Raw genomic sequence first — 24,005 nt, 5'->3', positions numbered from 1 at the left:
TTAACAAAATCAATTTATGAAAAACAACAACAACAATACCACCAGTCAATGCTAAGCATTACGAGAAGATTCAACAGCCGTCTTGCGGCTGTAGATCATCGGGTGTTGTCTTGAAGTCACCACAAAAAATTGCTTAGCGACATGATGTGAAGTGCTTTAGATTACCCAGAGATTGGGTCATAAACTTAATTGGCGGGAATATTGGCTTTGGAGTGAGTGGAGATTTAAATGATTTAAAAAAAGTATGGAAACCTAAGACTTCTATGGAGAAAAGAATATTGAATTTCGATAATGAAAACTAGTTTGTTTTTATAATAATGGATTCAATTTTTTTCTTTTGTTAAGGGGAGATAAAATAGAACAGATGTATACTTAGGGAGATTTCTTAGTCATTAAAAAAATCCACGCCTATGCTGCTCTTTGTTGCTTAACAAAAATCTTTAAAAAATCCACGCCTACGCTTCTCTTTGTTGCTTAACAAAAATCTTTAAAAAATCCACGCCTATGCTGCTCTTTGTTGCTTAACAAAAATCTTTAAAAAATCCACGCCTATGCTTCTCTTTGTTGCTTAACAAAAATCTTTAAAAAATCCACGCCTATGCTGCTCTTTGTTGCTTAACAAAAATCTTTAAAAAATCCACGCCTATGCTGCTCTTTGTTGCTTAACAAAAATCTTTAAAAAATCCACGCCTATGCTGCTCTTTGTTGCTTAACAAAAATCTTTAAAAAATCCACGCCTATGCTGCTCTTTGTTGCTTAACAAAAATCTTTAAAAAATCCACGCCTATGCTGCTCATTGTTGCTTAACAAAAATCTTTAAAAAATCCACGCCTATGCTGCTGTTGGTTGGCCACCAAAAATCTTTAAAAAATCCACGCCTATGCTGCTGTTTGTTGGCCACCAAAAATCTTTAAAAAATCCACGCCTATGCTGCTGTTTGTTGGCCACCAAAAATCTTTAAAAAATCCACGCCTATGCTGCTGTTTGTTGGCCACCAAAAATCTTTAAAAAATCCACGCTTATTGTCATGTTTGGGTTCTTCTCAAAATCCTCAACAGATTCAGATCCATAGCCACTTCTGAGAAATTTCGCAATATTTCAGGTCATGCTGAATTCCTTCAATTAAAATTTCAACACTCTGAAATCCAATTATCCTTTCAAATCTGAAAGGATATTCACATTCACAAATAATCCATATTTTTTTCCACAAAGAAGTTTGGATTTCCTTATCACCTCATCAAACACACACTCTCAAAGGAGTAATAAAGATAACATTTTTTTTCAATTTCAACTCACACAACATGTTGTTGTTGTTTTCTGTTATATCCACCACAAAAAAATCACAACACAGTTTTTGGGTTAATTTTTTTCAATTTATTTTCTTTTTCAGTTTTTCAGACCAGACAATCGCGCGCCATCTCTCACATCTGATATACAAAACGTCACGTTTTTCTTTCGCGCACACACTCACACACGGCGAGCTCTACTACTGCTCCTCGCAGAAGGCCAATAAAAATCATACGATTCGAACGAACGAATTCAAATGCCGGTGGTGTGTTCTGTTCCTTTTTCCCGTTTTCTTACATCGAACTATTAATGGCGAGATGCGGCCGATACCAGCTCGTATCAGTGCACACGATAAACTGAATAGACTGAACGCAACTCAACTAAACGGAGACCAACAAGTGACCGCCGCCGTGCAAAGAACCCAGCGAACAAATATGTGAATGATGACGGACGATCTGCGATGCAATGCAGTGCGATGCAAATGCGAATGTTTAGAACAAAATGTTGCCCATTCGTCACATGGCAAATAATGAAAAACACCACGACGACGACACCAGAGTCAGTCATTCCACCCGTTCCCTTTTTATTGTATTATTTTTTGTTTTTGCTTCTAGGCCGTTGGCCAAGTAAAACAAATAACAACAAAACAACAAAAATTCCCACACTGCTTTGGTTAGGAGCTGGGGGAGGGAGGTAGTGCATACTGCTGCAGCAGATGACTAGCACAAGTTGCAACGACCAGCCAGCCAGCCACCACAGAAAAGGTGCTGCTAGAAACCGTACATCAACCATTTGTGCACTCACCACACACAAAAAACGAAAACCCAAATCGAAAAACAAATCAACAGATTTTTTTCTGAAGCCCCAACAAAAAAACAACTGCCGAAAATATCCAAATATTTTGCAGACCAAAAGTTGTTGGTGTGAGCGATGGATGCAGGCACAGTCATACATATGGTCTGTTCCTTTACTTCTGAAAATGGAAAACCGGCAAAAGTAGTAAAAGTTGAAAACTGCTCCCTTAGTCCCGGTCCACACTAGCGTGAATTTCATTAACAAATTTCATGAAATTAGGTGTTCTTAAATCGAATTCCCCACTACAGCAATTTTATGTTTTTATTCTACCATGGAGGTCGATCTAGAGACGCATAATTTCATGCAATTTTTTCAATGAAATCACTCTAATGTGGACCGGGACATATGAATTGTATTGTGTCTGAAGTAAAGGAACGCTTTTCGAGTAAAAAGTTGTAAAACTTGAAGATTCTTGAACGTAAAGGAACAGGGCTATAGAATCAACAGTCGGTTTTAAGCGATTACATTATCTAAGCAAGTAAAACATGTTAAAAAAAATCCACGCCTATGCTGATCTTTGTTGCTTACCAAGAATCTTAAAAAATCCATGCCTATGTTGCTCGCTGTTGCTTACCAAGAATCTTAAAAAAATTTCACGTCTATGATCCTCTTTGTTGCTTAACAAAAATCTTTAAAAAATCCACGCCTATGTTGCTCTTTGTTGCTTAACAAAAATCTTTAAAAAATCCACGCCTATGTTGCTCTTTGTTGCTTACCAAGAATGTTTAAAATATCCACGCCTATGGTCCTCTTTGTTGCCTGTCAAAAAATCTTTAAAAAACCACGCCTATGGTCCCCTTCTTATTGCTTAACAAAAATCTTTAAAAAATCCTTTAGGTTCATCCATACAAGATCATTAGAAGGTCTTCTTTCTCTATAATATGTCATTTAGATATGACATCATTAGCCGGATTTAGCACATTATCAGGTTTTATTTGCTAAATCTAGCCAAAATCTACCAGATTTTCCGTACAAAAATAAATCCTCGTATTGAGTGGATTTGTTTTAAATCCGGCATAAATCCTCGTATACAGCAACATGTTGCTAGAAAATACAAAAAGTTGCAAGCTGGCACAAGAAACAAGGTAGATGCATCGGTGAATTGCTACACTAAAAATAATTTAAAATGTAAAAATTTGTAAACAAGGCGGAAAAATTAAATTTGTTTTGATGTACAAAGTTGATTTTAATCAACCAAAACTAATATTTACGATGTCTAAACGATAAAATAATTCGATTATTTATTTTTAGATGGGGAAACTGCTTTAAAATAATTCTTTATTTGCTCTTTAGTTAGCATTAGTAGCATAATGTGCTAACATTTTCAGTATTAAACAATAAATTTGTAATTTGACGTATGTTTTTTGAGACGAACTCAATTTACAAAAAATTCTTTTGACGTTTCATATTCGATCAGATGGGCTGATGCATCTACCTTGGTAATTCTGCTATGAACAAAAATCAGCTGACTGCCATTTAAATCCTCCAAAATGTATATCTAAATGCAATGAGATTTGTACTGGATTTATTAAATCCAGTCGAGTATTTATGGCTAGTCTAAATGAGCTATAAGACCTTTAAGAGGTCTTCTATCTCAACAATACCTTTATAGAAGACCTTTAAGAGCTCGTCTATTTGTAGAAGACCTTTAGAAGGTCTTCTATCTATACCATTCTTTGCCTAGCACTGTTTGTAATAAAATAAACAAGTGACACAACAAGTGCTGCTAATGTAAAAACAACAAAAGTAAATAAATAAAAAAAAACAAGGGAAAACAACACCATTCTATCACTCTTTTCATCCCTGCATTCCCGCAGAACCACAGCGATAACGTAACAACGTTCATCGGGATTAGCACACTTCAGCAGAACATTACATTGTGGTTTGCGAAAAAGAGGAAGAAAAAAAACTGATGCAATTTTTAACATTTAATTGCAACATAACATTTTCAAAATACGTAGGAATTCTTATCGACGACGGCGGTAGGGAGAGAAAATGACAAATTGTGGCAACATATTTTGCGTATCGTATTTTTCCTTGTTGAGGTTTTCACACATAAAAAGGAAGGAAAACAACAAATGATGCGTAATTTTGGGGGAAATGTGGTATGATAAAAGGGTAGATGGACCATATCAAATTGTTTAAGACATATGTAGACACTACAACAGATTTTTTTTAGCAATTAAGGAAGAGATATCTGGGGAGATTTCGAAATTTATTATATAATATAATAAATAAATATAATACGATTACATTAGAGTTTTTGCCAGGTTAACCCACTTCATCAGGATTTATTTGACGTTTGCGCTATGGAATTGGCATTTGAAACCCAAGCCCACTGGGTTAATCCGGTTAAGTGTAACCGGGGTATAAGAGTATATTTTCATCAAAGGGGATTTAATAAAGGTCAAGAAATCTCACATCTTCCCGAAAGTCCAATTTCAAGCGTTACGCCACATTTTCATTAAAGAGATTTTTTTCGGGTTAACCTTCTTTATGAGGATCTACAAAATCCACTTTTATAGTGCGGTTACACTACAGTTTTTTGCCGGGTTAACCCACTTTATGAGGATTTATTGCTTAATCTGGTCAAATCTGACCAGATTTGCCATACAAAAATTAAATCCTCTCATGACTGGGTTTATTTTAAATCCGGCACAAATCCACCAAAAATACAGTGTTGTATTCGGTATTTGTGCAAAAAAATCCAACTCTACTCAAAAAGTACCAAAAGTTGCAACTGTTTCTGCAACAGAGTTTGTCGTGTTTTACACATTTACGATTGGTCGCATGCGATGTTATGGAGTTAATAAATCTAAAATTATTTGAAAATCATAAAATTATTTATTTTTTTACATTATACAATTTTTTAACAAAAAGTACGATTGATACCAAGTTACAAAAAATGTATCCCTGCGTGTAAAATAATCGAATATGACCAAAGTGGGACGATATCTCATACGATAAATCGTAAAAGTGTAAAACACGACTTAATTAGTTATTTTGTATGTATACGTAAACAAACAACAGCTGACAGTTTATATCCTCGAAAAGCTAAGTGTAACCAGCAAAGATTAACCCACTGGATCTATTAAACCCAGTGGGTTAACCTTCAATAGTGTAACCGGGGTATTATGTAAACCTACTATTACTTTAAATTATTGGTCTGTTCCAGAACTGCAAGAATCTACTACTTTTTACTATTTTCTTCGATAACATAAAGGGAAAATTGTTATCGTAGTAAAAATTAGTAACTTCTTGCCGGTTCTGGAACAGACATTATATGTAGTATAATTCATGGTGGAATAATACGGTGTAACGCCAAAAACAGCTGATCTTCATACCGGTTGACAAAATGCATTATTGTGAATTAAATCACATACAAAATGTAAACAAGCAATTCATTATAATGCATTATTGTGAGCAAATTTGACGTTTGACATGATTTGATGTAAGAAGGTGTTCTTATTCCACCATGGTATAATTATATTAGCTTATTTCCAGAACTAAAAAGTTTTTACACATATTGCACATTTAGATACATCGCCTCGGTCAGCTTACACGAATAAAATCTAATTTGCACTGGTACGAGTTTTGACGCAATTTTGTAAATACTTTTATTAATCCGTTTGGTGTAAATACGCTATAACAGATATTCAAGAGTCAGCTGAATGTGTCATATATACTCCATGATGCAATAAATAAGGGTAACCAGTAAAGATGTAAACACATCGAACTTTTGAGTACAGTTTTGTGTTATTTCTGGTAAATGAATAAAAGACAAAGTGCTGCCAAATTTCAATTTTTCTTTATTCTTCTACCAGAAATGACACAAAACTTTACTCAAATGTTGGGTGTGTTTAGGGCTTAACTAAAACAACTAAATTTTTTTTATTGAAAGTCATTCCAGATGCCAAAATTTTTAGCATTTATTTGATGTTTGCGCTATGGAATTGACATTTGAAATCCAAGCCCACTGTGTTAATCCGCTTAGTGTAACCGGGGTATAACAATGAATTTGTCAGATTGGGTGAAATCACTTGGTCCCAATTTACATTGGGCGAGTTTACTTGCGGCAATTTTCATTTTGTAGGAGAGAGAGGTAAAACATATGGTAACCCTTTGCCTCTCAGCACCCTCTCTCACCTACAAACTGACAATTGCCGCAAGTAAACTCGCTTAATGTAAATTGGGACTTGGACGGCTTGTGGGTTTTTCAATCACAATATGTAACTATTGAAAACCACTTTATAATGTCTGTACCATGGTAGAATAAAGTAAAGGTAGGCCACAGCTAACAGCTGATTACAATTTTTTTCTTTTTATGGCCTAATCTGTCAAAAGCAGGGTTGACATTTTGTACTGTTTTTGACATTATGCAATCATAAAGGTGGATGCATCGCTGAATTGTTCCAACAAAAAACTTCTACTGTAACACTATTGGTATGTTTCAGCAAGAATCTACTACTTTTTACTATTATTCCGATAACATAAAGGAAAAAATGCTATCGTAGTAAAAAATAGTAGCTTCTTGCAGGTTCTGGAACAGAGCATATATCTTAAAATTGAAAACAAGGACAAAAAATGTGTATTCGCGTGGCAAAATAAAATTTTTGATTTTTTAGCATAACTTACGAATGAACATCGGATGCCAGCAATCACGATGTCAGAATAGCCAAACTTGTCAAGTAGAAAATAAGTGAATGACATTTTTCACTGTCATAAGTTTGGAAGAACTTTTGCTATTTTTGGAACACTTTTCCAACAAGAATATTCTGGAGCCTAGCTAAAGAAATGTTTCTACACTATATGGCACTTTTAACATATAAAAAGTGAAGCTCTAAGTTCCATATGTTTTTGTAATACGGGATAGCTACGCAGGTACATCTACCATTATTATTGTACCATGCCATTTGACGTTTTAAGCCATGGCTGCAGGGCAGCTTTTCTCAGTGATTTTCATACCTGGCCTACCTCTGCTTTATTGTACCATGGTCTGTACCATGGCACAGGTACAGACAGGTATAACGACAAAAACAGCTGATTATCACATTAGTTGTCAGAATGCATTGTTGTGAATAAAATCGCATACAAAAGGTAAATAAGCAAGTCACAGTAATAGGTTATTGTGAACAATTTTTGACGTTTGGTATGGTAAACTACGCAATTATTGTTATTGATGTAACAACTTATATTATCATGGACTGTACGATGGTGGAATAAGAAGGTATTACGTCAAAAATAGTCATCATCATTTAAGTTGTCACAATACTTTATTATGAATAAAATCATATTAAAACGGTAAACAAACAATTGACAGTTATGCTTTACTGTGAACAAATTTTGACGTTTGGTATGACTGATGTAACAACTTTTTATTCCGCCATGGATACAATGAAATAAATATTTGCAAAGAACAACAACTTTTGCGAAAATACGCGCTACCGATAAATGTCAAACGAGTGACTTAGTTGCATGCATTTCGTATCCAAACACCCGGATTTATATTGGCCCACATTCACATGTTGCGTTGATGTTGTTTTATTTTGGCTATAGCAACAACAGATGTTAAATGTTGTCGTCGTGATAGAACCCAAAAATAGTTGCATGTTGACAGCGGCAATAGCAACGACAACAGCAAAAAGCATTTTTGCAATGTGATGTATTGTTGACCACATTGCAGCAATAGAATAGAACATTGTGCAGTTGTTGTGTCTGTAGCGTTCTTTTTCGGTGACCATCTGTGCCGATAAATTTCAGAAAAAACAATCGTTTAGTTTTTTTTTTGCAGTGAAGAAACGCAAAGTGACACACACTCGATCAAGGAACAGAAATGCTTCAAGTTTTTAAGAAATAGAATCAAATGTCTAATCTGAATGGAGATGAGGTTATACCCCGGTTACACTTAACCGGATTAACCCAGTGGGGTTGGATTTCAAATGTCAATTCCATAGCACAAACGTCAAATAAATCCTCTCGAAGTGGGTTAACCTGGCAAAAAACTCTAGTGTAACCGTACTATTAAACATAAGCTAAAGTTACACGCAAGAGCTTCGTTCCCGTACTTTTTAATAGTAAAACTCGTAAAAGAGAGAACTGTAAAAAAATTGTTCTCACACAAAAGTTTTTTGAAATAGTTCGGGAAAGGAAAAATGGAAAATACGTCAAAAAACTGGAACAAATGTCAAAGTCGGCGTACCAGCCAACCAGACGCCGGCAACCAAGTTACTATTTTTTACACGTTCAAATTTTTTGAGTAAAAAGTTTCTAAAGAGAGCACAATTCAGCGCCTTTTTTGTTTAAAGAGATGTGAACATTTTACAACTTTTTTGTGTACGGGAACGGTTTTTCGGCTGAAATGTGTAAAAGCCGTAAAAGTTGTAAAAACTTTTTAGGTCTGGAACAAAGCTTAAAGTTGCACGCAAGGACTATTTAATAGCAACAAGGCAACAATTCACAATAACTACGAATTTAACAATTTGAGATCTGTCATTCACCATGGTTATATGCTGTTTATATTATAGGTTTTTGCAGGGTTAACATTTGAAACCCAGTAGGTTTGTTAAATCCGGTCACATATAAACGTACTATTATTGTAATACCAGATTTATTAAATCTTTTTGATGTAAATGTGCACTAATAAATAGTACTGCTTGGTTTACATTTACGAAATCCACTCGATTTCGAATGTAAATTTCATAGCGTATTCGTCAAATAAACCCTAGTTAATAGAATTGGCATTTGAAATGGAGTGCATTTCGTAAATCTAAATCTGTAAAATGTAAAAAAAAAAACATCCGCATGATTTGACCATCAAGTCCCACGACAAAAAACAGCTGATTATGGTTTGAACTATCAAAATGCACTATTGTGATCGAATCACAATGCCATGGTACCCACGATGAAGTTATAAGGTGCCGTAAATCTCCAGCCCCGTGGTTTCAATTACTCCGTTCCTTTACTTTTGAAAATGGTAAAACCAGCAAAAGTTGTAAAAGTTGTTAACAGTTCTCATATGAATTGTATGGTGTCTGAAGTAAAGGAACGCTTTTCGAGTAAAAAGTCGTAAAACTTGAACATAAAGGAACAGAGCTGTAGTGTCGAATTTTTTGGTGAATAAATTGTATGAAAAGGTAAACAAACATTTTGACATCTTGACGAATTTTCGGTCAAAATTGAGTTGTTGTTGTGCTACTTAGGTGACCTGGTAGATATATCTTGCATGTAACCATGGCGAAATAACACCTTCTTATTCCGCCATGGTACCATTATACAATTAATCGCGACTAAGGTGGCGTAATGCCGACACTAGTTTCATCCTGTTTTATACGGCAAATTAATTCCAAACGGTATGTTTTGACAGTTACAGTCATGAACAGCTGTTACTGTTTGGTAGGAGACCTTGTTTATTGGGTCATGCGTTTATGTGTGACGCATGACGCATTTCAAAATGTTGCTGTTGTTTTCATTTTTTCAAGTAACGGTTCATTCACATTTAAGCAATTTTAATGAGTATTAAAGTAGGTGTAATCAACAACAATTTCCACATTTATTTTCTTTTTTTTCAATGCATTTCATTGTTTCCTTTGTTGTGTTTTTTCCACAATCTGATTCTATTTATAATAATGAAGCAAAAGAATTGCAGCACTTAATCATCAGATGTTTTTTTTTTTTTTGCTTGCAATTGTTTTGTATTTTGTTGAAATTGTGTTTTTTTATTACGTTAAGAACGAAGAAAAAATTGCAAACCAAAATCACCACAAATTGATTGCATAAACTGATGTTGTTGAAAAAACGTTGCACTGAGCCACCAGCAGCACCATCACCCGAACCGATGCTCTAAAATGCAAAAAAAAAAACACAACAACAAAAAAGATAAAATAGACGTCAATGAAAAACAGCGACAAATTGTCTGTTAAATTTATGTATGCTGTGTGCTTATTTTGTGCCAAAAACAAAAACACTAATACACACTTACGTCATTTCGTTACGTTATAATAAGAGACTCTACAGATTTTATACAGAATATTTTGTGATTCGAGACATTGATTTCTTCAAGAAGGAGTGAATTCTCTATTGCATAAAGCTGCATTTAAGAACCAGTTTCTCAAAAACGCGTCATTTTAGTGGTGAATTTCCACCTATAAAAAATTGGATGTCGTGACTCTTCCCTGCCTGTTTTGATGCAGAACAAACTTCAGACATCGTTACTTATTTAACGACAGTTGTTGATCCCTTCACAGATGCAAGTCAGTTTACATATCCCTACAAACAACGAAATATGGCCTGTTCCCGTACTTTAAAAAGTGGTAAAAGTCGTAAACGATTTTCATATAAATTTTGTGTACGGGAACGCAAAATCTGTAAAAGCGGTAAAAATTTTAAAAACTTTTTAGTTCTGGAACAGAGCTATAATTTGTTCTATGCATGGTGGAATAATAAGGTGTAACACCAAAAACAGCTGATCTTCATACCAGTTGTCAAAATGCTTTATTGTGAATAAAATCACATACAAAATGTAAACAAGCAATTCACAGTAATGCATTATTGTGAGCAAATTTGACGTTTGACATGATTTGACACCTTATTCCACCATGGTTGTATGGTACAATTCATGACGGAATAAGAAGGTGTCAAACGTCAAATTTGCTCACAATAATGCATTACTGTGAATTGCGTTATAATAAGTTTACATTTACGAAATCCACTCGATTTCAACTGTCAATTCCATTGCTTAAACGTCAAACGAAATCCAATGAATTTCAGATGAGTTTTCATTTGACGTATACCATGACACAATAATAAGGTACAGCGCCAAAAACAGCTGATTTTCAGACTAGTTGCCAAAATACATTATTGTGAATAAAATCTCATACAAAATGTAAACAAGCAATTCACAGCAGTGCATTATTGTGATCAAATTTGAAGTTTGTTATGATTTGGAAAGTTGAAATCTATTGGATTTCGTTAATGTAAACCAAGCTTTATATCTTATTAGTCCACCATGGTACAATTACACGGTGCCATGGCACAATAATACAGGTACAACGGGAAAAAGTAAAATCACATACAGAAGGTAAGCAAGCAATTCACAGCATTGCGTTATTCACACTCTATACAGTCGTCCATTCATTCTGTTAACAACTTTTGACAACAATCATAATAGATTGTTCATTATTATGATTTGATTTCCTTTGTATTTTATGTCACAATAATGTATTTGACAGCAAACTAAATAGTCAGGGCTAACTAGTTTGGGCTGAGTGTCCCACTGTATAGACTGTGGCGTTATTGTGAACAATTTTGACGTTGTAACACCTTCTTATTTCACCATGCACGGTGCAATACATAACGGCATGATGATATTATAAGGTGGCATAAAACGCCATCGTCGTGGTTTCAATCTGTCAAATTTTTTTATTATTGTAAATAAATTGTATGAAAACGTCAACAAACTTTTTGACATCTTGAAGAATTTTCTGCCAAAACAGAGTTGTATTTGTGCTACTTACGTGACGCGGTAAATAGATCATACACCGTGTTTACGCATGACAGGACAGTTGAATACATGTCCAGAAACCCAAAATTTGCCTGTGTGACGTAGGAGTCCAGACAACTGCAAAAACAGTTGTAAAACTATGAATGAAAATCGACGATTTCTTTTTGTTTTCCGTTCACATATTTTGTTTTTGTTCATGTTCTTTTGTTTTCACCACATTTCAATTATTATCTCACTTATTTTTACAAAAATGTCAAAAATTTGTTAATCCGACTGTCTGTGAAAAAATTATGGGCAGCTGAGAGCCAGCCGACAAATGTAAGTATGTGTTAGTAAATCAGAGTTGTATTTGAAGACAAATTATCTGGTGTAAACGCCTAGTTAGGAACAAAGCTATTTAAACAGCTTGAAGGAATGTCAATCAAAAAAGTGTTGCAGTTGCTTGTTTGGTACAATAATTACCCGGCGTTTACAAACAACAGTTTTTGACAGACAATAGCTGTAAACGTACAGTAATAAAGCTCACTTTACATCCAACATGTTTTATAAAATATGCGTCATTTAAGTTGTCAATTCCACATACATAAATGACGAAAATTCCCCAAGTGTAAAATGCTTTTAAATCAAACGGGTTTAAGCTAACTGCTATTTTAGGTGCAACTGTAAATTAGGTCTAACCTGATGATCAGCTGTTCTTAATTGGGGCTATCGGGTATCTACTCATTAGCTTTATTCCTTTACATTTTTAATGGTAAAAGTGGTAAAAGAGAAAAGTGTCAAAATTTCTCAAAATTGCTCTCTCATGAAAAATTTTACCAGAAAAGTAAAGGAACGGAAAAATGCTAGATCTGGTAGCAATGTCAAAAAGAAACATAAAAATCAATTTTCGTATTTTATTTCACAGTTTTTAATTTAGTTTTGTCAGCGTTCGACTTTTTCTTCTGTTTTTCGTCCATTTTTTCTTCATTGTGAAATAGTCGTCAAACAAAAGTCGAAAAATCAGTTCTACCATTTTTTACCTGTAGAAATTTTGCTGGTAGCCTGTGGTAGGAGAGAAAGGCATATGTGCTCTCTCTCCTCTCTTAAAAATTGCTGCCAGTTTTACCACTTTATGTGGTTAAGGAACGCTTTGCAGGTTAAAAATGGTAACAAATGGTAACCTCAGGTAAATAAAGGAACACAGCTATTGTGTCATGGAAATAAAGGGCTCATGGCCCCGGCACATACGGTACGTTGTGCGTCGCGTTACAACAACCACATGAAAACTTCAAGAACAAACTTGGCATCACTTACATTTTTTCATGTGGTTGTTGTTTTTAACGCGTGACGCAACGCACAACGTACCGTATGTGCCGGGGCCATCAGAGTGTCGCGTTACAACAACCACATGAAAACTTCACGAAACAACTTGGCATCACATAGTCCCGATCCACACTAGAGTGAATTTCATCAAAAAATTTCATGATATTAAGGGTTTTTTTCAATAAAATTACTCTAGTGTGGACCGGGACTTTCAATTTTTTGATGTGGTTGTTGTTTTTGACGCGTGACGCGACTCATAGCGGACCGTATGTTCCGTGGCCTTAAAGCCCTCGGCACATACGGTCCGTTTAGTGACACGTTGGGACACGCGTTGTCCCAAAACAGCTAAATCATGTTTAACTTTAATGCGTCAACCACATTGTTGTTTTTATAAAAACTTGGCATCACATACACTTTTTTCATGTGGTTGTTGTACCGCGACGCTCAACGCATCGTATGTGCCGCGCCCTTAACTATTTGGATGAACACTGCTGCATGTAGTATTTTTAATTACATTTTTATTTTAATAATATCAATTAAGACCGTGTTTTTAATAATAATCGTCTTTTTTAACAAATTCTTAAATGGAAACAGAACTCGAATAAATTAGAGCAACTAAATATATTTTCGAAAGAAAGCTAATGAGATTCTGTTTTCTCTGGTTATTCAAGATCTGTAAATGGATTTGTGATGGTGTTTGTCATCAAAATGTGATGTTGCAATAGAATTGCTTGCCTTGAATTCTTTTTTGTAGTTGAAAAACAACAAAAATGTTTTGTTTAAAGCCTACTTCGCATTGATACTCTGCCTTCCATTGCTATTGTTGTTGTAATGCCTGCCTGCCACATTTCAAAGATCTCAATGTTTATTTTAATATGACCCATTTACACGAAAGTTATACGAAATATATACATATATTTGTTGTTGCTGTCTTTGTTATTCTTTCTCAGACTTGTTACAACCGACCATCAATGTATGTTTTTTATGTTTGTGAAAACATATGGTTTGACTTGTTTCTTAGGTCCGTCCCCCAACTAATAAATTTTTGAAAAAAAAAACAGAAGAACAATTGACTGAATCGTTCAACACTTTGCTTTTCTCTTTGTTAAGAATACCAGGGCCTGCTGTCATTACTAACAACAATAGTGAAAAAAAAAAACAACAAATAGGGGAAAAAATTGATGTTGCCTGTCAAAAGTGTCAAAAAGCATCGATCGAATGAACGAAATAAGTTTTGATGGTTTAATTATGCCATTTTACAAAGCATCTCACTTTACACGTCAATTGTGAATTGCACAGTGGGAAAAATAAATAATTAAATACCACTTTATAAAAGATCGAGAAAATGCTAATGCTTGGTTTACATTTACGAAATCCAATCGATTTCAACTGTCAATTCCATTGCTTGAACGTCAAATGAAATCCAATGGATTTCAGATGAGTTTTCATTTGACGTATACGCAAAGGAATTGACAGTTGATATCGAATGGATTCGCGTAAATGTAAACCAAGCATAAGAGTAGGTTTAAACATTTTACATGACAAACAGATGGTACAGTAATGTTAAGATAGGCTACGTTTGAATATCGTTAAAATATACAACCCTGTAGTTATGACTTAAAATGTCAAATGACATGAAGCAATAATAAAGATAGTTGTATCTGCATAATAACAACCATATGGAAACTTCAAAAGAAAATGGTTTAGTAATGCCAGATGCCAATTAAAGATTCTTCACTATTTTTATTTTCAACGTTTTTAAGTTGTTTGACCTCTCTCTCCACTCATTGACAGCTCAATTGTCTTTTAATTTTGCGTGGTGTTAACTGATTCCAATTCAATTTAATAAATTAATTGATTTCAATTGGCGCAAGAATGTGGACAAAAACAATATAACAAATAGCCCTCCGCTCTGATCGACAATATGGGACTTTCTATGATGAAATTATAAAGGCCTCGGCATATACGGTCCGTTGAGTGTCACGTTACAACAACCATATGAAAACTTCAAGAACAAACTTGGCATCACTTACACTTTTTTTCATGTGGTCGTTGTTATTGTCGCGTGAAACGACACTCAAAGGGCCGAATGTCCTGGTCCACACCAGAGTGCTTCAAGTGAAATAATTTCATGAAATTATGCGTTCTTAGATCGAGTTCCCCACTACAGCAATTTCATAATAATTGCTAATCAATTTCATGAATTTTTTTCAATGAAATCACTCTGGTGTGAACCGTGACTAAAGGGGCGTACAATGCCAGCGTCCATGGTGGAATAATGCTTGGTTTACATTAAGAAATCCACTCGATTTCAACTGTCAAATCTATAGGTTAAACGTCAAATGAAATCCAGATGAGATTTCATTTGACGTTTGAGCTATGGAACTGACAGTTGAAATCGAGTGGATTTCGTAAATGTAAACTTAGCATAAGAATGTGTTACATCAAATCATGTCAAACGTCAAATTTGCTCACAATAATGCATTACTGTGAATTGCTTGTTTACATTTTGTATGGCGCCGTGATTTCAATCTGACATTTTTTTTTTTTATTGTGAATAAATTGTATGAAAAACATTTTGACAAACATTTAAAACAAACATTTTGACATCTTGAGGAATTTTCGCCCAAAATTGAGTTGTTGTTGTGCAACTTACGTGACCTCGGTAGAACTTGCTATTGGTAGAACTTTACGACTGCTTTTTATTCGTCGCTAACTTACCGAAAAACATTGGTAATTACAGAAATTATAAGCATTTTAATTTTACCGACAATTGTCGGTAACTCAAAAAAAACGAGTTGAGGTCGCGGCATATACGGTCCGAAGTGTGGTTGTTGTAACGCGACGCTCAACGCGCCGTATGTGCAGCGGCCTTTAGAGAATCGCACTACTGTAGTGCGCTCTCTCCGAGTATGTTCCAATTTAGTTTGGTTACCAAGAAACTCAATATGATGAATCGTAGCGCGCTATCTTATAGAAATCATGAGTGGCTTCATGCCGTGAAGCGGCACTTGTACTCGTGCTTTAACAGCATTTTTGGATGCGAAATTTTTGCTGGGAATAAAGAGGAAACATTTTGTCACGAATTTGTAATTTCTGAAATTCATTTGGCGGTTTGCACAATGCACTTTCACACACAAAAAAGCAAAATCGCAATGTCCTGCAGTGCAATTCAAAATGTGTCATCACTCTTTCGAAATGGGAAATGCGGGCGCAGTAGAGAAGGATTTTTTTATTTTGGGATTGGAATTTGTTGAAAATCAAAACAATTCTATTATTCACCATTTGTGTGTGCCAAAAATTAACTAAATTAATTCAAATTAAAAGAACAACAAAATTAAAATATTTTGCAACAACAAAAAGTAACCGTTAAGTCACAGAGATTGACAAAACAGAGATCTCGTGAGTAAATTGTTTACATTTAAACACATTTCAAACACACGGCAACCAATATGGTCAGCAAGTGTATTTCTTGCAGGGAAGATGTTTTTTTTTTTTTTTTGTCTTAAGCTTTCGAAACTATTTTAAAACTTTCATAGCTTTTGGGAGGGAACGGAGGTGAAGAATATCCCTTTCTTATCGAAAAAATCTATAAAGTTCGGTACGATAGTTTCCACGCGCAACATAAGAGTAAGTGGATAGTGCCATGGTACAATCCAAGGCCTACAGAAGGTCGACCACTCAGAGTTCTGAAAACAACATTTGATAACAAACATAATAGATTTTACATTATTTTGATTTAAGTTTCTTTGTATTTTAAATCACAATAATGTTTTTGACAGCAAATCAGCAATCAGCTGGGCTTATGGCCCAATAAATACGGTCCTTTCTGTGACGCGTTGCGCGTTGAAAACAACAACCACATGAAAAATTTGTAAGTGATGCCATGTTTGTTCTTGAAGTTTACATGTGGATGTTGTAACGCAACGCTCAACGAGCCGTATGTGCAGCGGCCTTTAGTGTCCCACTGTATAAACTGTGGTACAATCGTTACTTGAACCATGTGCCAATGCAGTGTTTTTTACAACATCTGTTACAAAAAATTGATACATCCCAACTGTCTGAGCAGCAAACAACTTTAACCCTGCATTTACACATGACAGGACAGTTGAGTTCATGTATTGATTGTCAAAAACCCAAAACTTGCCTGTGTGACGTAGGCGTCCCGACAACTGCAAAAGCAGTTGTAAAATTATGAATGAAAATCCTCGATTTCTTTTTGTTTTCTTTCACATATTTTGTTTTCGTTCATGTTGTTTTGTTTTTAACACATTTTAATTAATCTCTCACTTCTCTTTCACAAAAATGTCAAAAATTTTGTTGTTTATTATAAGAAGGTTCTACATCAGTTGTATGTGATTTCATTCACAATAATGCATTTTGACAACTAGAATAACCCAGCAAAAAGTTTGGAAGTATTGCAATGCAGAGTTATGATTTCAATACATCTTTCGATGCAGTCCACACGGAGTTATGAAAATGGACTGCGCTCGATAAATTTTGGAAGCACTCGCTTAAAAATCCCTAGCCAAGCAAGCCAATTTTTTTTATCCCTACAGTCGCAGTCTTTTTTTCTGAACACAAGAAAGAATATTAAAATTCTAAGAATTTGTTTTATAAAAAATAAAGAAATACAAACTAAAGTTATGAACATTGCTGTAATTCACGAGACGCAAATTATTTTTGAAGTGGAGTTGGAGTTTTTTTGGAAATCTGAACTGAAGTAGGAGGAAAAATGAAAAACCATTTGGATGATGAAGCAATATCAATTCCGATGTAATAAAAAGCAGAGTAGAGGAAGTAAACTTAGTTACGATCAAATTTTTATAATTTGTGTTAATGTAATAAAGTTAATATTGTTGTTTTACACGAATAAGCAATGTATTTTATTTATTTTGGGATATTCGCAATGGCTTGCATTTTATAGCATCTTTAGACTGCATTTAAATTTAATCCAAAACAGTACATCAAAGGCTGTGATTTGGATCGAAAATGGAGTGCATCCTAGTTGTGTGTCATGGAAGCAAAATGGAGTGCATTTTAGCTGCGCGCTCTCTTGTAAAATTCATAGGAAAAGATGTACTCCAGCGGCAATTGTTCTAGCGATGCAAACTTTTTGCTGGGAATAATCAGCTGTTTTTGGTGTAGTACCTATTATTGTGCCATGAATAAATCTTATAAAAATCCTTTAAGTACCCACTTTCTTTCGCGGCTGTCATGGTTCATTGCAATAAAACACACATTTTTAGAAGCAGCCAATTATATTCTTCAGATAATAGATATGACCCACATAATTCTCCAAATTTTCCATTCATTTGTTATCAATGTCAAAATATTTGCATACATAGATATAAACAAAAACAACAAACAACGATCAAGAGGACTTGGGGGTAGTATTTGGCCACACTTGTTTATCTTCGCAAAAGTATGCAATTTGTTTATGATCTGACAAAAAGCAAAACGACAAAAAATACGCAAGAGATAAGAATCATCTATTTACCTCCAGCAGAGTGATAGAAAATACAACAAAAACACATTCATATTTACCGCTAAATTTGCAAAAACAACTTACTCTTTCAATATATGCGAATTTTAGCAAATTTCTGTTAAGTGATTTTTTCACGTTATTGCCATTTTAGGTGGTCGTTTATCACAGACGTGTGTTATCACTTGTTTTTCTGTCTACCCTTCCTACTAAACTACTCCCTCCCTCCCTTGTTAGACAAGTTTTGTTTTCGTGTTTGTCATGGCTTAAAACATCACCACTTTTTCAAACAATTAACATCTAATAATGATAGCCATATTTGTTTTAATAAATAATTTGTTGATATTTTTTATAAATAAAAAAACTTAAAAAATACAAATAAAATATTTCAGACATACCTTAATAACATAAGCGCGTAAATTCACATTAATTGTAGTTATTGCACGAAAACAATTGTTAATAACAGCACAGCTAATCATATAGATATATTGACAGAAATATCTGCAAAAAAAATAGAAGGGGAAATGTTAGAAAATAGTTTTAATTAAGATGAAGCAATTAGTCTTATGCTTGATTTACATTTACGAAATCCACTCGATTTCAACTGTCAAATCCATTGGATAAACGTCAAATGAAATCCAATGGATTTCAGATAAGATTTCATTTGACGTTTGAGCTATGGAACTGACAGTTGAAATCGAGTGGATTTCGTAAATGTAAACTTAGCATTATATTTCTTTAAGGATCATAATCAACGTCCATTGAAAAGGTTAAGCACAATAATACAGGTACAAAAAACAGCTGATTATCACACTAGCTGTCAAAATGCATTCTTGTGAATAAAATTACATACAAAAGTAAACAAACAATTCACATTAATGCGTTATTATGAACAAGTTTTGACGTTTGGTGTGGTAAATGGCCCGATGGTTGTTATCGATGTAAAGGCCTCTACACATAAGAAGCAAGGCATTATTGCTGAAGTCGTATCTGATAAAAGACTAAAGACCAAGTTCAACCTAATAAAATGATTTCAGAGTCACATTTTTAATTAGGTCGAACTTTGTCTTTAGTCATTTATCCGATATGACTTAAGCAAGAATCCGCGGATGCAAACTTTTTACTGGGATAAGAAGCATGATCCCAGCAAAAAGTTTGCATCCGCGGATGCAGTTGAATCACTACAAGTGTACAGTACATTTGCCGTTGGAGTACATCTTTTCCTATGAATTCACTTATGAATTTTACAAGAGAGTGCGCAGCTAGGATGCACTCTATTTTGCTTACACAGCACACAGCTAGGATGCACTCAGTTTTCGATCCAAATCACAGCTTTTGATGTAGTCGTTTGGATTTAAATTAAAGGCACTCTTCGGATTGTGTTTTTAATCAATCTAAAGGTGCAGTAAAAATGCAAGCTAGTGCGAAATATCCCAAAATAAATAAAATGGTTTATTATTTGTGTAAAACAATAATACAAAAAACTTTATTATATAAACACAAATTAAAAAAGTTTCCACTAAATTCAATCACAATTGAGTGTACTTCCTCCGTTTTACATTTAATCCAAGCGCAACTGATTTTACCTCGTCATCGTAAAGATTTTTTATGTTGCCTTCCCATCACTAGTTCAGCTTTCGACTCCAACTCCACTCCATTAAAAATTTCCGTCTCGTAAATTACCACAGAAATGTTCGCAACTTTAGTTTGTATTTTTTTATGTTATAACAAATTCTTCAAAATATATTCACACTTGTTTCTCTTTTGAAGAAATTATGTCGGTATCGACGGGTAGGGATCAACCAACTGTTTTTGTTTTGTAGGGATCTTTAAAGCAACTGCTTATAAAATGTATCGAACGGAGTGCATTTTTCATAACTCTGTTGGACTACATCGAAAGATGTTGTGAAATCATAACTCCAATTGCACAACTTCCAATTTTTTTGCTGGGATGTTTCGAGGCCTTTAAGGTAGAAACATAATGAAATACGCCGCTTTTTCACGCTCAGTTTCATGTAAACGACTAAAGGCCAAGTACTACCTAATTCAAATGAATTAGGCAGCATTTGAATTAGGTAGTACTTGGCCTTTAATCTTTTACATGAAACTGAGCGTGAAAAAAGCGGCGTATTTCATTCTGTTCACAGCTTTACATTTTTGGCGCCGGCGATCATATGCTTTGAGAAAAAACGTATGTATTTTGCACTTGTTTAAATTTCCTCAAACATCGTATATTTTTTGTTATTATTTATCGGACAAATATGAAAAATGTAATTTAAAATGAATAGTATGTTCCAGAACCTGCAAGAAGCTACTGTTTTGTACTACGATAACATCAGGTCTGTTCCAGAACTACAAGAAGCTACTTGGCATCACTTACACTTTTTTCATGTGGTTGTTGTTTTTAACGCGTGACGCGACGCACAACGGACCGTATGTGCGGAGGGCTTAACTGATGCCAAGTTTGTTCTTAAAAGTTTTCAAGTGGTTGTTGTAACGTTACGCTCAACGCGCCGTATGTGCAGAGGCCTCCACGGCCTCAATTTTGACATTTGGAAAGCAGGGAACAGACTGAATTTGTTTCTACCTTTAGGCAGCATTCCAAACATTATACGTATTCGCCAAAAACACTTGTTTTATGCGCAAGAGGAAAGTGCGTTTTAGAGTACATTAACAGTACGTTTACATATACCAGATTTAGTTGAAGGTTAACCCTGCAAAAAGCTATAATATAAGCAGGCTATAAGACTATCAGGGCTATAAGACTATCATGAATATTTCCCTCGGAATTTTTCCGCACGGAAAATAATTTAAAAAGGTGAAATTCTTGAAAAATTATTGTTTTAAAACGTGGAAAACTGAAAATATTCCCTTTTTGAACATCAATACGGAAATAAAAAATTGTGAAATTGGGGAAAGGGAACAAATTCCGCACGGAATTTTTATTCATGATTGCAGACATTAGCTGTGCCTTTTTACGTGATAATTAGTAATAATTATTACTAATGTTGCAGATTTTGACAGTTGTATAAAGGAAAAGTTGCTGAAAAATATGTTTCAGCAACATTTAGTAAGTAAAAAGACACACCTATTTTCATACATTTTACGTCAAATAAATCTAAATAATGCACTTTATTGTCATAAAAAGGTATAAGTCTAAACGTGCCTAAAATTTTGCCCAATACTGTACCGACTTTTTAACAATGATTATAAAAATATCCAAAATATTGTCTTGTTGAAGAACATAATTTGATCTGAGTAATTTTGTATTCTTTTACACTTGAAACACATTGTCAGTCACCCCTTTTCACACCCATCACTTAAAATGTCTATTAAATCAATTTAGTCAATTGACTGACTGGCTGGCTGGTAAACTAACTGAATGATGTTGCCATGTTTATTAGCACTTTGGTGTTCAATTGTTTTTTTTTTTTACTTTTTGGTGTCTACAATCTTATCATTTTTATTATTGAGGGTATTTGAGATCGGGATGTGGGTTTGTATGTATGTGCGTATAACATTTGTATAAATAAAACAAAAAAAATGTTATCTAGGTTAGCAACATGATAGATATCGCATGCGGTCCGCTCCTGACCACTGACAATTATTTTTATTGCCCGCCTCAAAAAAAAAAAAAATCAATAAATTCAATTTCTTATGTTTCCAATTCCGATGACTCAAAAATAGATAATCACTTCGTAGAAGTTGAATAAAATTATTGGGCGAAAAAATTGTGCCCTCTATGTCTGTCCATCAAGTAAACTTTTTAATTGTCTATTATTCATAGTCCATATTTACATTAGGCAATTTTCCTTGCGGGAATTGTCGGTGAGAGAGGATGTTGAGAGGCAAAGGGTTACCACATGTCCCACCTCTCTTTCCATCAAACTGACAATTGCCGCAAGGAAAATTGTCTAATGTAAATATGGACATATTGTTGAGGTTTTTTGATAATTGTGTACACACAACAATTCACGCAACTCTTTGCAAAAAAATAAAATCAATGTCTTGGTGAAAATGGAAACCAAAAGTGCATAGCAACAACTGCGATTCGTATGATTTTTTTCATACACACATTCTCTGACACGTTAATTGCACATTTTAGGGATGCAGATTTCGAAAAAAAAATCGAACCCAGCAAAACAAAATTGAAAGTCGTGCAATGTGAATCATGAAGTCGTGAAAAATGCTAACTATTCGTTATATTTGAGAAGCAGTGGTTCAGGATCCCCACAAACAAGCCAGTTTGTAGATCCCTACAAAAAGAAAGATTATTTCATCCAAGCCAAATAAGAGCGTACAAACATTTTTGCAGTTAAATTTCTTATACCCTAGACAAACGGCAGCGTTAATTTGCATTAAGATCTACATTAAATTTTACCGTGACAGAGACAGATTCTGCATTTACGAAACAGCTGATTGCTGGTAAAAATGTTGTTTGATATGTAAATTGTGTCTCAGAGCATGAATATATGAGTATGCTCTCTCCCTTACCCTGCGTTTACAAATGACAGGACAGTTGACTTCATGTATTGCTTGTCAAAATCCCACAACTTGCCTGTGTCTCGACAACTGCAAAAACAGTTGTGAAATTATGAATGAAAATGATCGATTTCCTTTTGTTTTCCGTTCACATATTTTGTTTTTATTCATGTTATTTTGTTTTAAGCACATTTCAATTATTATTTCACACATTTTTACCAAAAATGTCAATAATTTGTTAACCCTACTGTCTGTGAAAAACTGATGGACAGCTGGGAGACAGCCGACAAATGTATGTATGTGTTAGTAAATAAGAGTTGTATTTGAAGACAAATTGTCTGGTGTAAACGCCTAGTTACATGAATATGGGCTCTCTTCTACAGTATTGCCATACTGAAATACCTAAATTCAGTTTAAATTCACTTTGATTGTGTGCATTAAGAATGTGGATAATGCACGAATTAATTTGAATTAAGGCAGATAATGCAAATTAACGCTGCCGTCTGTCTAGGGTTCATATGAGGGTATTATGTTCTCCTGTTCAGGGATATGTACCCAGGCCTTTATTGTCAAATATGTAGGTGTGTCGATACCAGATAAATCTTTTTCGATTTAGACTCTACATACAAATGTATCAATGTTCAGGCGCTAATAAGACACTTCAGTTATAAATAATTAAATTGACACCTTCATTGCTGATTCGTGCTGGTGAAAACATAATGTATTCGTTGTCTAGACACAATTCTGCTGTGACAAATGATGTGATAAAGTCCAAATGTTTTATTACACCATATGCTTTATTATACATATGTATCATGGCGGAATAATAAGGTGTTACATCGATAACAATAACCGGGCCATTTACCACACCAAACGTCAAAATTTGTTCACAATAAGGCATTACTGTGAATTGCTTGTGTACCTTTTGTATGTAATTTTATTCACAATAATACATTTTGACAACTAGTGTGATAATCACCTGTTTTTGCCGCTGTACCTGAATTATTGTGTCATGATATATACATCAACTGATGTCATACATGTAAAAAATATATAGTGTCCCCATTAGGGATAGGTATAATCCATGGTGCAATA

General features: G+C 34.4%; 1 protein-coding gene across 3 annotated transcripts in view; it reads right to left on the bottom strand.

The window, feature by feature from the left end:
• The window catches only part of Sesn (Sestrin), a 177,846-nt gene that overhangs the window by 139,503 nt on the left and 14,338 nt on the right, over positions 1-24,005 (bottom strand). For 2 of the 3 annotated variants that reach the window (XM_073957441.1, XM_073957443.1), the window contains exon 3: positions 18,827-18,929. The gene's annotated coding sequence lies outside the window, so the exon portion shown is untranslated. Of the gene's footprint in view, positions 1-1,296; positions 2,054-18,826; positions 18,930-24,005 lie in introns of those variants that run through there. The other variant, XM_073957440.1, reaches the window with a different exon arrangement.

This window comes from Musca autumnalis, unplaced genomic scaffold (assembly GCF_047663935.1).
Source record: "Musca autumnalis isolate F117 unplaced genomic scaffold, ASM4766393v1 scaffold_5, whole genome shotgun sequence".
In the NCBI taxonomy this organism is placed as follows: domain Eukaryota; kingdom Metazoa; phylum Arthropoda; class Insecta; order Diptera; family Muscidae; genus Musca; species Musca autumnalis.
This window is presented reverse-complemented; position numbering and strand designations above follow the sequence as displayed.